The 15988-nt window shown below is 38.9% G+C and overlaps 1 long non-coding RNA gene across 1 annotated transcript in view; it reads left to right on the top strand.

Annotated features, from left to right (window-relative positions):
* The first annotated feature begins 9321 nt into the window (after positions 1-9321).
* Positions 9322-15988, top strand: part of LOC127490341 (uncharacterized) — a 44434-nt gene continuing 37767 nt past the window's right edge. The window contains exon 1 of the long non-coding RNA XR_016229693.1: positions 9322-9525. This is a non-coding gene — a long non-coding RNA (uncharacterized LOC127490341). The remainder of the gene's footprint in view (positions 9526-15988) is intronic.

Below are 15988 nucleotides of genomic sequence, written 5' to 3'. Positions count from 1 at the left end.
TTTTTAGTGGATTTTCATGAGGTGTTAGGTATGAGCAATGCTTCGTAGTTCTGCATGTGGAAATCCAGTTTTCTCAGCACCATTTGTTGAAGAGACTGTCTTTGCCCCAGGATTGAGTTTAGCTCCTTTGTCAAAGATAAGTTGGTTGTAGATGCTTGGATTGAGTTCAAGTCTTTCTATTCTGTTCCATTGGTCTCTCCATCTGTTTTTGTACCAGTACCAAGCTGTTTTGATTATAACTGCTCTGTAGTATGTCTTGAAAGCTGGTATTGTGATGCCTCCACTTTGTTTCTATTGTATATAATTGCTTTACCTATTCAGGGTCTCCTGTGTTTCCATATGAATTTCAGCATTATTTTTTCTATATATGAGAAGAATGTCTTTGGTATTTTTATTAGTATCACATTGATATATAAATTGCTTTTGGGAGAATGGACATTTTGATGATATTGATTCTTCCAATCCATGAACATGGAAGGTTTTTCCTTTTTTATATATATATCTTCTTCTATTTCTTTCTTTAATGTTTTGTAATGTGAATGGGATTGATCATAGAAGTTCTTTCTTAGCCATGGCATTGTCTGTGTATACAAAGGATGTTGGTTTTTGTGTACTGATTTTATATCCTGCTGCTTTACCAAGCTCTTCCATGATTTCAGATAGTCTCTTGATGGAGTCTTTTGTATTCCCTATACATAGGTTCATGAAATCTACAAATCGGGATAGTTTGACTTCCTCCTTCCCAATTTGAATCCCTTTGATTTTTTTTCTTGTCTAATGGCTCTGGCTAAAACTTCCAGGACTGTTTTGCATAGTAATGGTCAGAGCAGGCATCCTTGTCTGGTTTTGGATCTCAGTGGGAATGCTTCCAACTTTTCTCCATTCAATAGGATGCTGGCTGTGGGTTTATCATAAATTGCCTTGATTGTGTTGAGAAATGTTCTTTCTATACCCAATTGCTTAGAGTTTTCATCATAAAAGTGTGTTGAATTTTATCAAATGCTTTTGCTTCATCTATCAAGATGGTTTTGTTCATCAGTTTGTTAATGTGATGTAGCACATTGATTGATCTGTGAATGCTGAACCAGCACTGCATACCAGGGATAGATCCCACTTGGTCCAGGTGAATGATCTTTGTGATGTGTTGTTGGATTCTATTGTCCAGAATTTTATTGAGGATTGTTGTGTCTATGTTCATCAGGGAAATTGGTCTGTAGTTCTCTTTCTGTGTTGTATCTTTTTCAGTTTAGGAATTAAGATGATGCTGGCTTCATAGAAAGAATTTGGGGGAATTCCCTCCCTTTCAATTGTTTTGAATAGCTTGAGAAGAATTGGAATTATTTCTTCTTTAAATGTCTGGTAAAATTCAGCAGCGAAGCCATCCAGTCCTGGGTTTTCTTTGTTGGTAGGGTCTTTATTATTTATTCAATTTCCATCTTTGTTATGGGTCTGTTTAGATTTTCTATGTTTTCATGGCTTAATTTAGGTAGGTAGGTAGTATGTGTCCAGGAATCTATCCATTTTGTTTGTTGCCATATAGCACTTTGTGGTAACTTCTGATGATTCCTTTTATTTCTCTAGTGTCTGTTGTGCATTTCCTTTTCCATCTTTAATTCTATTAATTTGTGTCGTCTCCTTTTTTTGGTTTGTTGGGCTGATTGTGTGTCTATTTAGTTCATGTTTTCAAGAAAACAACTCCTTGTTTTGCTGATTTTTTTTGTTTCAATTTTGTTTATTTCTTCTCAAATTCAATCTTATAGAAAATATACTGAGGCCAAAGACCAGTTACAACTGTCATCCACCATGCCATTTGACTGTAACTGAAGCTCCAACATCAAATGCAAGTCTTACTCTTTATCTTGTATCCATAATGGAAATGTGTGTTTCCAATCTTTAAGATGTAAGCTATTCCCAACCTTAATACTGTATTTTCACATGAAGAAGCAGATACTTTCACATGAAGAAGAATGACTTTGTTCTAGAAACAGAATGTAAAACCCTGCAGCTAAAGAGCATGCTTTTAAAGTTCCTTTTCTGAGAACTGTTTTACTATAGGTAGAGTTGACTTCAGTATTTTATAGCTCCACCCGGTTGCAAACCGTCAAACTGGTATAGAACGTGAGATTGCATTTTGAAGACTACAGAATGTGTTTTTTGCCTGTCTGGGGCTAATCCCTTAATTTGCTGGGACTTAGTGGGTCTTGCTTAAAAAGTGGGGAAAGTGCATGATAGGTATTTTCTTTGGTGAGCTCATTCACTCTTGCTTTGTCATGGTACTTTTTATTTGTGATTTAGTGCCATTCCAGGCACAGAAAAAGTATATTTTACCTTTTTTTCTTAGACCTCTGCCCACAGCCTCTGAGAACCTCCCGCCCCCTACTTTTGTCATCACACCCACTGCAAGCTGGAGCTCTCATGTTACACCGAAAAATTACATTTTGAATATTAGTATGCATTTTGCCATTCATCTTTACATTGGCAAATGCCAATTTAAATACAGATGTGAAAGCAGTAAGGTCCTATGTGGTATTACCATAATTATACAGTTCCTGCTCACACATGCACACACATATAAAACAGAGGAAATGCTGCACAAATGCAACTCAGCTGTTTTTTTTTTTTTTTTGAAAGATTTATTTATTTATTTGAATGGCAGTGTTACAGAGAGGCAGAGAGATAGAGAGAAAGTCTTCCATCTGCTGGTTTACCGCCGATTGGCAGCAATGGCTGGAGCTGGGCCAATCCAAAGCCAGGAGCCAGGAGCTTCTTCTGAGTTTTCCACTTGAGTGCTGGGGCCCAAGGACTTGGGCCATCTTCTACTGCTTTCCCAGGCCTTAGTAGAGAGCTGGATCAGAAGAGGAGCAGCCGGGACTCGAACCAGTGCCCATATGGGATGTCAGCACTGCAGGCAGCAGCTTTACCTGCTATGCCACAGCACTGACCCTCAGCTGTTTTTATTTTACTTGATAGATGCACATCCTGCCAGACTCTCTATCTGGGGCCTATTGGTAGCTAAGAAAGGACTGAAAGGTAAAGAAACTATAGGTCAGTTACAAATGTGAGAAAGTATGCTAGATTTCACTGGTCCCTGTGTCTCAGAACTGCGTTGTATTCTTTTCTGTGTTTGAAACAAGTTCTGATTATCACCGAAACCATAGCCTCTCTGAGCTGTGAGTGCCCTAGCTTGCTTACTTCACACTTACCTTATACTTGTGCTGTCAGATTGAGCAGCTGTTAAGCAACATGAATTTATTTTTCACAGTTCTGGAGGGTAGATGTACACAATTAAGGCCTGAAGATTCAGTATCTGGGAAGGGTTTATTTCCTGTTTCCTATGTGGTACTTTCTTTATGCTTCCTCACTTGGTGGAAGAGGCATTGATGTTCCCTTGGGCATTTTTTATAAGGACATTAATTCCATTCATGAGAGCCCTCCTGATCTACTCATATCCCAGTTGCCCACCCACATATTAATGTCATCATATCAGAGAAAAGATTTAGTATACAAATTTTTTGGTGGGGAAAACATTCAGACCATAACACTTGTTTTCAGCCTGGCTGAACTCCCATGAATTGTGAGCTTGCCACATTTCTGTGCTCATGATGCATCTCCAATGCTCCAAGTTAACAGAGTATCAGGGACCAGAAAGATAAGCTTATTGCACTGATCTGGTGCTGACCATGTTCCATTTTCCCATTGGACAAACACAAGTTCAAACATAAAGTTACTGAAAATATCAAGACAGTGACAGTAGAGCATTATCGCAAGCACAGAGCACTTTAAAACTTAGACTCCGGGGGTTGGCGCTGTGGCATAGCAGGTGCCAGCATCCCAATATGAGTACTGTTTTAAGGCCCCGCTGCTCCAACCCCAATCCAGCTCTCTGCTATGGCCGGGGATAGCAGTAGAAGATGGCCTATTTCCTTGGGCCCCTGCATCTGCATGGGAGACCTGGAAGAAGCTCCTGGCCCCTGGCTTTGGATTGGTACAGCTCCGGCTGTTGTGGCCATTTGGGGAGTGAACCAGCAGAAACAACTCTCTCTCTCTCTCTCTCTCTCTCTCTCTCTCTCTCTCTCCTCTCTCTGCCTCTGCCTCTCTGTAACTCTGCCTTTCCAGTAAATAAATAAATCTTAAAAAATATTGGACCCTATGAGACTATGCAAGTCACACAACCAAGAAACCAGCTTCTGTTTGGGCTACCTTAGGCTAACAAGGTTTCCCTCTCTCAGCACTACCCCACTACCCAATGATAATGACATTGCTCACTGATGAGAAAGAAGCAGCATTTAGATGACAAAGAACTCATGGGTGAGGATGCTGGAGCCACCAAGGGACCATTTCATCAGCTCCTCCACTGAGGTGAATGCTGGATGCATGCTTTAATTATCTGCCGAGAAGAAAACTCTGTGTAGTGCTGATAAATACGTTGCAGTAACATTTTAGATCCTCATGCTCAGGTTTCAGCTTTGCTACCACTAAGCATGACACAGCCTTTCTGAATGCCAATGTTTTCATCTATAAAATTGGGATAATATTGACTACTTCACAGGCTGCTCTGAGAAGCAAATAATGGATAATATATGAACATGGCAAACAGTTTTGTGTTTGTAAACATGAGAAGTTTCCAAAAAATTCATGGAAAATACATTTTATGTATAAACAATGCATGGTTTCAAAGATTTCCTTGTGTCAAAATAAACATCTCTTAAGCTGTTTTTTGGGAACTTTTTGAAGTACACTCATATAAATACAGGCATACACACATATCTGTATAATTTCACCTTCTGCCTATGCGTTTCATTCAATTTACTCCTTTTTAGTGCAAATATGTCCACTTTTTGTTTCCTGACATAATAAGGAGACCAGAAAATATTAGCCGCTCTGTTGCATAGATTCCCCATCAGTCTCTCTCAAACCAGTACAGTGTTTATTTGTGCTTTAGTTTTGTTTTTATTCTGTAAATCTTCAGTTGTTTCAAACCCTGATGCATGACTCTATGTATCTGTAAGAATATATCTTGGCTGAGGAAATGATTCCATGGTCTACTTTGCACTTGGCAACTCACAGAAGTAAGCAGAACTCTCCTAAGAACAGGAAGGAGAAAGAGAAGTTGGAAGGAGGCAGAGAGATACCTGAAGGGCACTTGGTTTTTAAGAACAGTTGCTGGAGGCCGATTCATGAAATGTCTACAAGGGAGTTTACTCCCTTCAGAGGACTTGGTCCTATGCTGGGGATATGTTGACCTCCATAAAAGATTCTTTCTGATCCTACATTCATTCCCTAAGTATTATTCTTCTAAAGCACCTATTTCATACCATACTCCATGTCTCATTGACAACAGTGTCTCTTAAACTCTAGCCATTTTCCTACTCCTAGAATCAGGAAAGTGTAACTGCATATTTTGAAGAGAGAAGCAATTCATAAAGTGACTTCAATTTTTCTCTTCTTTAACTCCAAACTCCCTTGGGGATTTAGTTCTTTTCTGACATTTAATGAAAATATGGGAAGTTTCTCTAGTTTCTTGAGCATTCTGGATATAGATTTTTTCAAACCCCCGGGTCACAATGATCACAAGTTTAATAAAAATTATCCCTTACTTAATTCCTCATTGACACAACTCCTTTCATTCAGTGGGGGACCTGCTATAATGGGATTTTTTTTCCCTTAGTACCCAATGTGTGTCAGTGCTCACTTCAGTCTCTGACTACAGCCAAGTTAGAATGAGAGGATGGAGGAGAGGTGTGTAGCAGAAAACATTTTTGTGCATTAATGTTCCTTGAACTTGCATGATGCCCTTTCTGGGCTCCATAGTTGTCCATAGATGATGCTTTTCATGGGATGCTTCCCTAGAATTATAGAAACTCCAATCTCCCATAAAGGACCCACTTCTTAGGAGGGAATAGAGCATTTTCTTGGAATGGCCAGTTAAGTTTCTGTGCTCAGGACTTGGCATCTTCTGGTGCATTCTCTCAAAACTGCTTTCTTGGGCAAAGACCCAACTTACCCGAGCTTGATTCTAGTAAGAGATCCATGTTTAGTACCTTTAGTACCTTGATGCATATTATTTTGCTGTTGGTCTTTGGGATTCAGTCCCATTTTAACGTCTTTTTGCATTATAATGAGAAAATGAAAAGAAGGATTGTAGGGTAGTGTTTAAAAGCAAAGGATTTGGCTGGCGGTGTGGCTCACTTGGCTAATCCTCCGTCTGCAGCACCAGCACTCTGGGTTCTAGTCCTGGTTGGGGCATCAGATTCTGTCTCGGTTGCTCCTCTTCCAGTCCAGCTCTCCGCTGTGACCCGGGAAGGCAGTGGAGGATGGCCCAAGTCCTTGGGCCCTGCACCCGCATGGGAGACCAGGAGGAAGCACCTTCTCCTGGCTTTGGATTGGCACAGCACAGCCCTTTGGGGGCTGAACCAATGGAAAAAAGGAAGACGCTGCGGAGTGAAGATGGCGCAAGGTAAATGACGGCCATGGGACAGGCATGATCGTCACTGGAAATGTTCATTTCAAGTCTCAGGGAGGCCCTCAAGACACGAGGAGTTCGAGTTAAAAATAAGGACCTAAAGGCATTTTTTGAGTATGTAGAAAGATTGTGTCCCTGGTTCCCCAAGGAAGGAACAATTGATGAGATCAAGTGGGAAAGCGTTGGAAGTTGTTTTAAGGAAAGGAGAAGCTTCAAGCAACGGAATGGAGTGAGCTACATATGCACTATCAGTATAAATATTTACAGCCTGACTGGAAAACTGTGTAAAGACTTGAAGTATGGCATACAGCTCAACCAACTGGGCCGACTGATAAGATGTTTTAAAAACATGGGAACGGTTATCTGCCACGAAGGCAGCCATTCCATTGGAGGACCCATCTGTAAACACTGTAAACGCCGTAACAGCCTTTGGACTTTCAAAAATTCTACAGCCAGCCATTTAGGAAGGGTTTCTTATATGATGGGTAATATTTGAAATTTTCAGAAGTGTCTTTGTATGTTCTTTCACAAGTCATCTTTAAGATGAAGAGCAGAGATAAGAAGGTAGTATTTTCCCACTATGCAGATGGGGTATTCGAGATGTATTAGGGAACAGGCTCTTGTGACAACACTGGACCCAAGACCTAGGACATTCGACTAGCTAGTACTTTTCGGGGTGCACAGGCTGCCCTCTACTGTTATATCAGCATTTGCCACATGAGCTCTGACTCAACGCTAAAATGGGTTGCTATTCCCTGTGCTGATATTCCAGTTGGAGGCTCTACTACACAGACAAGTTCCTTGCACAGGTTTTCATTTGTGCAAGTGAAAATCCTTCTGGAGTAAATGTGCAGGAATGCCTGAGTGTACATGGCTGCCCAGCCCCATTAGGGTGCTGGTTTCTCTTTTCCTGCAGGCAGCTCCAGTTTCTCTAAAAAGCACCCAGTTGACATGCCAATAACAGAACAGTACATGTTGCAATCCAGCTGTTGCTTTCACTACCAATTTGTTTTAATTGGTCTCACACTATTTGCCCCTTCCTTTTTTTGTGTGGTGTTGGTTTAGGTTTGTCTGAAAACATCCTGGCTTGAGCTATAAACCTTTTATGAGGGGAACTTGCTGATGTGTGGAAAGTCATAAGCAGCTGGCTGGCTGGCACGACTGTAGCATTCCAGCTCTGACCTTAGCCATTCAAGGATTTCGTTTGCTCTGTCAATGTCTCCTTCTTAAAAATGTGATTCCTAAAAATGTAGAAAGAGGCTATTTCTTTGGCTAAACCTCTAACAACATTAATGTTTAATATACAAGTAACATATTGTTAAACTGAGACTTGAGATGAAGGTTAGAGTGAAGGGTGCTTGGCAATTTTTGCTGTTGATGGGGAAACATAATTTAAATGATCATGAGTAGGACATTTTGGTCTGGTCAATGTCACTAATGAAAACTGAGTAGCAGCCTGTATGACGAGTGCACTTGGAGGAAGACAGAAGTCCAGATGGTGGGCCATGATCCAGAAGTTTGGACATCAGTCAAGACTGCAAGGTGATTGCAAGGTGACCGAGAGTGACATGGCAGCCAGCGCTAACAGAAGGCTGCATTTGTTGGTACCTGCTGGTGGTATCGGCTCATTAAGGAGTGTGAAGATAGTGGTTTGATTTATTTTCAAAGAATCATAAGGCACAGCTTACTCATATACCATAGCTTATCTTTGACTCTAAGTTACATGAAACCTGGGATTTTTAAAAAGGAAAAATCAAAGCATACACATAGTAAAACTAGGGGTCAGTGTTCCTTTGAGAACCAACCATTTACTTGCATGTATGTTTAATGAACATTTATGGCACAACTGTTATTTTCTAAGCATTGTTAAACTGCTTTAGGATCATGTAGAAGTGAAGCCACCACCCTGAGAAATTTATAGTCCTTTAGAAGAGATCAACTATAATGAATAATTTTAAAACAGGGTACAATGTGTTAAATGTCACAAACTTTAATAAAAAATTGTCACAGGAACAAGAGATTTCTTCAGGAAGATTTATTTAGAAAATCATCAGAAATTCTTGCAATAGAGGAAATTTAGGCTCTATTCTGTTAAGTATGAATTACCTCAAGTTTCTCTTGTACCAACATTTACTTAATAAATATCTTATTCCAAACTGTAACATAAACAAAAATCTCTTTGGAAAAAAATCATGTTATGCTTGACATGGAAGTTCTGAAATTAGTCCATAAGGTCCAAATGTAGAAGTAGTAATAGTAGTAGTAGTAGTTCCTGGTAGAAGCTGTAAAATTTACTAGTTTATCCCACTTTGAAAGATCAAAATCAGAGAAGGGGATTAACCCTTCTTCATAACACACTTGCAAGAACAGTTTTGTCAGTGAAAAGATCATCAGATTACTCAGTCACCAAACCATTTAGTTAAGGTGTCAGTTGTTTACCGAAATATGCAAGAGAGTAGTTGTACTGCATGTAGGGGATTTTGGGGCCCTGGAAAGCCCAGTTTAGGAGCAGCCTCCTCCAGAGGGGAGGAGGAAGAGCCCTTGATCTCAGCTGCCTGTAGTCTAGGCAACCAAGAGCAAGTGCTGGTAGTCATCTGAACAAAGAATTCTCTATAGGAAATATTATGTTTCAGGATTTGGGCCAGTAAACAAAAATTGAGCGATCTGGAGAAATTACAATGTCTTACTTGAAGCCAAATTTAGAATCACCTAAAAGGAATGTGAAAGTTGATTTCCACAGATTAAACTGCTCAACTGCCTACCTTTTAACAATTTTAAAATGTGTTTGAGAGGGAAGGAGGGTCGGAGAGATAGAGAAAGAGAAGGAGAGGGAGCGGGGAGAGAGAGAGAGAGAGAGAGAGAGAGAGAGAGCAAATGAGCTTCCATTCTCACAGCCAGGGCTGGGACAGACCAATGCCAAGAACCAGGATCTCAATAATCCAGGTCACCCACATGTGTAAAGAAACCTAATTACTTGAGCCATCACTGCTGCCACTCAGGATCTACACCAGCAGGAAGGAAGAGTGAGGAGAAAAGCTGAAAATTGAACACGGTGCTCCAAGGTGAGATGCAAGCATCCTAAGGCTAGGCCAAGCGTCCTTGCCCGTAACTGCCCATCTTTATTTTTAGAACACAGTGAAGAAAAATTTCCCTCCCTTTCTCCCTCCTTCCTTCCTCTCTTCCTTCCATCCTTCCTTCTAACCTTACTGCTTTCCTGCCCCCTGCCTTCCTCAGTGCTTGCCTTCCTGTCTTCACAAATGTGCTAGAGAAATGAAATGTACTGATATGTACTTTACAATGGGATTAAATATGACAAACAGGCAGTCTAGCACAAACCATGTAACTCCTGCTTTGCTGGTATTGTGGGGTAAACATTCCCATGCCAGCATTCTTTTTGTGTGTATGCAGTTTATTCTTCTACACACTCCCTCAACCACCCTGCAAAAATGTGAATTTAGGAGCTGCCTTTGTGGTTAGGCTACTGCCTATGACACCAGCATCTTATTTGGGTGCTGGTTTAAGTCTAGGTTTCACTTTTGATCCAGCTTGCTAGTAATGCACTCAGGATAGCAGCTGAAGATGGCCTGAGTACTGGGACTCCTGCTACCTGTAGGAAATCTAGATGGGCCAGACACAGGTGCTGTGGCCATTTGAGGAGTGAGCCAGCAGGTGGAAGATTCTCTCTCTCTCTCCCTTTCTTTCTCTCTGTGTCCTTGCCAGGAAGGAAGGAAGGAAGGAAGGAAGGAGAGGAAAAAAGAGAGATAAAGCAAAAAGAAAGAAAAAGAGAGAAAGAAAGAAAAAGAAATCTTTCTAAAAATGTGAACTTTTTAAGCTCAAGCATGATGGACAAAAAGAAGGGGTGAGGTATGTGATTGAATTTACGCATATTCTGTTTATCAAAACTTGAAAATGTCTTTTCTGCTATAAAGTTCAGCTGAAACACTCAACATTAGGAATTCTTCAAAAACCATCAGTACTATAACACTATTTATTAATGGCTTAGTGCATTGAGACTCAGTGATGATTCATAAATTTTCCCAAATGCATTTGGGTAACAAGGATAAGTAAAACCAAAGCAACAGGACACATTCTGAAGTTGCTGGATATGAGAAAAATCTTCCAGTGCCAAGAATGAATAGCAGGAGTACCCTTTTAGTACACAGACATTTTTACCAGACAAGAAAAAGACTTATAAATGTTACCTCAATTACTATATAGTCATCCTAATTAACAAGTATTTGCTTAAGGACAATAAAATCTGGTGCAAATATTTGACTGAACATAAGATTTCCTGAGGAGCTAAGCCACCTTTATTGTATGCTGCCAGATATTTATGAGGGTGAATTGCTCTGGGCTCACTGTCAATGAGTTTTCATCTCTTCTCTTTAAATCAATATATTCCTTTGTTGGATTTTTCTCAACACTTGCAACAAAATATTCCTCATTGAAAAATACTATTTTTTAGAAAAATCCTACATCAGATGAGTTATTCTGTCCATTAATGACCTCTGTTCTTCACCTTTTTTTAAGGACTTATTTTATTTATTGAGAAGTAGAGTTGCAGACAGTGAGAGGGAGGGACAGAGAGAAAAGTCTTCCTTCCATTGGTTCACTTCCCAGATGGACGCAACAGCTGGAGCTGCGACAATCCGAAGCCAGGAACCAGGTGCTTCTTCCCGGTCTCCCATGCAGGTGCAGGGGCCCAAGCACTTGGGCCATCTTCTACTGCTTTCCCAGGCCATAACAGAGAGCTGGATTGGAAGAGGGGCAGCCGGTACTAGAACCAGCACCCATATGGGATGCTGGAATCTCAGGCGGAGGATTAACATACTGTGCCATGGCACCAGCCTCTGTTCTTCACGTTTGTGTGTAGTGTGGTCTTTGTAGTGGGGTTGACCCCATCCTGTGTTGGGTCCAATTTCTACCTGAAAAGTAAATGTTTCTTTCTGTCCTTACCAGTCCATCAGTATCTTTGACTTTTTGTATCCACTTCTCTGTTTCTCCTCATTACCATCCAAATAAAACTTCTCATTTAGGACTTTTAAATCATCAAGTTGAAAGGCAAGAATAATGAGTTTCAGAATGAAAACCTTGGCTCTATCACCACCAAATTGATTGACAAGGTGTAACAATTTTTTTTACTATTACTTATTTTAGTCTAATTTTAAAATGCATCAGATGCATACACACATGTCATATATTTTTATTTTTTTCTTTACATTTATTATGTCAGTTACTGAAAACATTCACATTTTCAGCTGAACCAACTTATTTGAAAGTCGTGGACTACAAGAAATCTGTTCAAAATAGACTTATTCTTTTCCTTTTTAATTGAAAGGCAAAGGACTACCTATAATAACTAGTTGTGCTTTCTTTGTTTTGGAAGTGGAGAACGTATGTGGTATAGTAAATGCTCTGAGTGGTAAATGAGTCACATATTAATAAGTTTAAAATAGTTATGGTGGCATATATCAATGTTGTTAATTATGGTTCTTATTACTGAGTGTACCTGATATCAATTGCATTTGATACTAAATCCACAATACTGCCATAAACCATGGACTTGATATAGGCAGGAAATTCAGATAGTTCATGGAAAAATGTGATACAAAGAAACTGTGCATGGATTGCAAACATTATTTTTACCCAAACTTGTCTTTGAATTCCATTTTGTACAGACTTCTTGAAATACTCTCTGTTTTTACTGGATTATAAAATATGACAATATGAACTTTATTTTCTTAACAAAGATGGAGTAAAAATAAACAGATATTCTGAATTATCTCTGTGATTCTAGTCTAGGCATCTGTGACATACATTGCACGTGTAGATAAGCTCAGAAGTAAGGCAACAGGTGTTCAAATCTCTGCTCTCTAGGCATCTATGTGCAAGATATTTGAACAATTGTTCAACTTCTTTAAGTCTGGTTTCCTTCACCAATAAAATAGGACTGATAATTATATTTATTTCAGGGAGTTGTTATGAAAAAGTAAAGTGTTTATTGCCTTGCCTAAGTACTTAAAAATATAGTGATTTCTCCTTGCAGGGTAAGTCAGGATCATTTTTGTAGCATACTTTTTTTTTTTTTTTTTTGACAGGCAGAGTTAGACAGTGAGAGAGAGAAACAGAGAGAAAGGTCTTCCTTCTGTTGGTTCACCCCCAAATGGCTGCAACGGCTGGTGCACTGCGCAAATCTGAAGCCAGGAGCCAGGTTCTTCTTCGTGGTCTCCCATGTGGCACACTTTTGAAAATATGAATTTGTTCAGGACTTTAGGGAAACATTTTAAAAAGCAAATTAGAACATATTGAAACATTTCTAGAAATATAGCTCTTAATTAAGCTATTAAAGTAAAATATTTCTGTTTCTCAAGGGATATTTATTTTGGACGTTTTGGGGATGGTACGTTCAGCAGATGACATCAATGCCAAATGTTTATTGTTGTTTTTGCACAAGTCTTTGACATGCTGTGTTAAAGTGATATGAAGAACTTGAAAACCTCAATCCATCACTTTATCAGAAACACTTAGAGCTCTTATCAAGACATAATGTCAAAATATTGACCTATTGTTATAAGCACAAACATTTCTCATTCACTTGACACTTGATTTTAAGTCTTTGATAAATAACTCCAATTTCTGGGATTCCTTAGGGATGGATTCTGTGTTTATCACTTTTTTTCACATTGGATAAGTTATATTTTCTTCTTACTTTGTGTGCTTTGTGATTTTTCTTTTTGAAAACGAGACAATTGAATATTATGACATAGTAACTCCGGCCATAAGGTTCTTTGCCTTCCTCAGTGTTGGGTCTTCTTTCTTGTTGAAAGCTCAAGCTGCCTGCTTGTTTAGTTTCTTTATCCAACTCTTTTTGTAATGACTACATTCCTCAATGAGTGTGTTCCCTGAAGCCTCATTTCCTTTACCTTTTAGTCAGCTTATGTGTTGACAGAATTTTCTTGAACACTAAGAACTAAAGCAAAAATAACGAACACCTATTCCAGTCTTTGCAAACTGGCTGTGTGCTGTGGCACATCTTCAGCACTTAACCAGATAATTTGCTGTTGTCATGGCCTTCACTTCCTGTGCTGAGCTTAGAGATCAGTCAAAGATGGAAAGTTCAGGGTCTTCTTGGCTCTTTTGTGAGTATGCCTTCCGCCTTGAGCATGATGAGGATAAGTATTGTATGTCTCAATCATGAGCTTTTATTGCAGACGGCTGTTGATTTTCATTCATCTTACAATGTTTTGAGTCTATCATTTTTGGGTCCTCAGTGAATCTGAATTAGATAGGTGTTACAAAGAGGAGTCAGTGCTTCAAACAGATCCAACAGGACAGACAAACATCATTGTTTTCATTAAGATCTGTTCTGCTATCTAAAGAATGAGGTACCAGTTCCCCACACTAGAAATACTGACTTCCATTTTCAAGACCACTGTCAAACTGAGAATGGGTTGGGGTAAGGGCAGGTAAAAATACAACAGATGTTTTCTAGTTGCTTTTGTCTTGCATTAGCATTTGCTTGGTTGATGTAAAATTTTGACATTTTTCCAGAGTTCAAACTAAATTTATTCTGGTTGTTCCCATTTGTTTATTCTATTTCTATAAATAATGGGAATGTGAAACTGCCAACTCAGCCATTTTGCTGACATTACTTCTCTCTTTTGAAGTGGACTGACTTAACATGTGGACAAAGTTTTGAGTGTGTTTTCCATATTTTTTTTTACCAGAAATAAAATCTTGATCTTTCTTAGGTATGGTTGCTAAAGTCAACAATAGTCATTTTAGTAAATAACATAGAAGACTTATACTAATGGATTTGTGATATATTTAAAATTATGATCTTACTAGATCTATCATATATTGAAAATTTCCCCCAATAAAGTAGCATTACAAAAATCAAGTTATTAGATGTGTTGTTCATTCATTTAAATCCCAGGCATTGTAGTGGTAGACTCTTAAGTGTTTAAAGTTGCATATAACATGGTCTCTGATTCTAAGCTCCTTGGACATGCCAACAAATGATGAAGATACAATGTAATAAGTGTTTTAAATACAGTGTGTATAATGTGATAAATGGACCTAGATTAGTCAGTGTTTAATTCTTTGATGAAAACAGCAAAGTTTCAAAGCCCAGGGGATTCAGAAGATGAATTGGGTCTTGCAGACATTCATGATGAAATGCTACAACATCCCACCTAGAATACCATCCAGATTATATGAACAGCAAATATATTAGCTTAAAAATTCAGGCATATGTAACAGTTTAGCAAAAATAGAATTGGCCTTTGGGTAAAGATGAAGGAAGAAGGTATAGAAAGTTAGGTTGTGGCCAGGTTTAGAGTGGCATTGTGTGTCATGATAAACAGTTAGACTTGATCCTGTGAAAACTGATACAATAAGACTCTTCAAATTCAGCACCTCCTCCACACATTTCCCCCGAAGAATCCAAAACATTTGTTCTTCACACAATTGAAACTATGCAAATTTTCAGTGAAAGATATTTTATATAAATCCAGAGATTCAGGAATGAATAAGATATTATTTCAGGCTGAAAATAACTCACAACTCTTTAGGCACCTTTAGTACTCTTTTCTTTCTGTATTTCATGTATTCATGATTGTCCTCAAATGACCAATCCTGCTTCTATTGACTTTGCTTTCTACTTTAGGGTTTTACCTTAAAATATGTTTTATTGGAGAGAGAGAGAGACAGAGAGAGGAATCCAATCTGCTGATTTGTTCCCAAAATATCCTCAAGAGGGGTAGCTGGACAAGGCCTAAGCCAGATATCTGGAACTCAGAGTGGTCTTCCACATGAGTGGCAGAGAAATAGTTATTTGAGCTATCAGTTTCTGCCTCCCAGGGTCCCCATTAAGCGGGAAGCTAGAATAGGGAGTGGATCCAGAACTCGAACCCAGGCACTCTGATATGGGATGTAGGAGTCCCAACCGGTGTCTTTATATCTAACCTCTGCCTCCTCACACCCATTACTGTATTCTTATCACACCTCTCTTGATGTAGTTTCTCCTCAGGTTTTTCTCTTTCTAAGTATCATCCCACCTCTTTATACTCCAAGTCATGTAATTCCAATCCTCTGAGATTTTCTTGCTTGCATTTTCTTTTTTTTAAATTTTTTTTTTTTTTATTTGACAGGTAGAGTTATAGACAGTGAGAGAGAGAGACAGAGAGAAAGGTCTTCCTTCCATTGGTTCACTCCCCAAATGGCCGCCACAGCCGGTGCTGTACATATCCGAAGCCAGGAGCCAGTATTAATAACAATAGGTATATAAATGAGACTAAAAGAATTCCAGAGAGAGGACAAAAGCAGTGATTCAGATTTGAGCATTAGCTCAAAACATGATAACATGTTTTTCAGAAGAGTATATGAAGATAAATTAGAAAGGAGCTGAGATTAAGATGCATATTTACATGGTAAAGATGGCTCATTTATCTTGCTCCTAGTTATTTGTTTAGTTTTTTTTTAGTTTTTAGTTTTTTAGTTTCTAACTCAAAAATAAAAAAAAAT

Source organism: Oryctolagus cuniculus, chromosome 2, assembly GCF_051225735.1.
Source record: "Oryctolagus cuniculus isolate XC-2025 breed Fujian yellow rabbit chromosome 2, ASM5122573v1, whole genome shotgun sequence".
NCBI classification, from domain to species: Eukaryota; Metazoa; Chordata; class Mammalia; order Lagomorpha; family Leporidae; genus Oryctolagus; species Oryctolagus cuniculus.
This window is presented reverse-complemented; position numbering and strand designations above follow the sequence as displayed.